The sequence below is a fragment of the Hyalella azteca genome, unplaced genomic scaffold, assembly GCF_000764305.2.
Source record: "Hyalella azteca isolate HAZT.00-mixed unplaced genomic scaffold, Hazt_2.0.2 contig16716, whole genome shotgun sequence".
Lineage (NCBI taxonomy): Eukaryota > Metazoa > Arthropoda > Malacostraca > Amphipoda > Hyalellidae > Hyalella > Hyalella azteca.
This window is the reverse complement of record NW_025946525.1, coordinates 92,373-93,263: the sequence shown is the minus strand read 5'-3', so window position 1 is coordinate 93,263 and position 891 is coordinate 92,373. Positions and strand designations below refer to the sequence as shown.

The 891-nt window shown below is 23.0% G+C and overlaps 1 protein-coding gene across 1 annotated transcript in view; it reads right to left on the bottom strand.

The window, feature by feature from the left end:
• LOC108680604 overlaps positions 1–891 on the bottom strand; it is a gene marked incomplete at its 5' end in the record, with an annotated part of 17,451 nt that overhangs the window by 676 nt on the left and 15,884 nt on the right.

Here is an 891-nt window from a genome sequence, read left to right as displayed (position 1 = left end):
TATGTAAATACGCTATGTAAATACGCTATGTAAATACGCTATGTAAATACGCTATGTAAATACGCTATGTAAATACGCTATGTAAATACTCTATGTATATACTCAATGTAAATACGCTATGTAAATACTCTATGTAAATTCGCTATGTAAAAATGCTATGTAAATACGCTATGTAAATACTCTATGTATATACTCGATGTAAATACGCTATGTAAAAACGCTATGAAAATACGATATGTAAATACGCTATGTAAATACGCTAGGTAAATACGCTATGTAAATACGATATGTAAATACGATATGTAAATACGATATGTAAATACGATATGTATATACGCTATGTAAATATGATATGTAAATACGCTATGTAAATACGCTATGTAAATACGCTATGTAAATACGCTATGTAAATACGCTATGTAAATACGCTATGTAAATACGATATGTAAATACTCTATGTATATACTCAATGTAAATACGCTATGTAAATACTCTATGTATATACTCAATGTAAATACGCTATGTAAATACTCTATGTATATTCGTTATGTAAATGCGTTATGTAAATACGCTATGTAAATACTCTATGTATATTCGTTATGTAAATACGCTATGCAAATATGTAAGCAGTAAATACGCTCGTGCAATAATATTGTTATGATTTTGTTGGATATCTGCAGTTATACTTCAGAAATTACTTTATATTAAACAATTTATAATAAACAATTTATATTAAACAATTTATATTAAACAATTTATATTAAACAATTTATATTAAATAATTTATATTAAACAATTTATATTAAACAATTTATATTAAACAATTTATATTAAACAATTTATATTAAACAATTTATATTAAATAATTTATATTAAACAATTTATATTAAA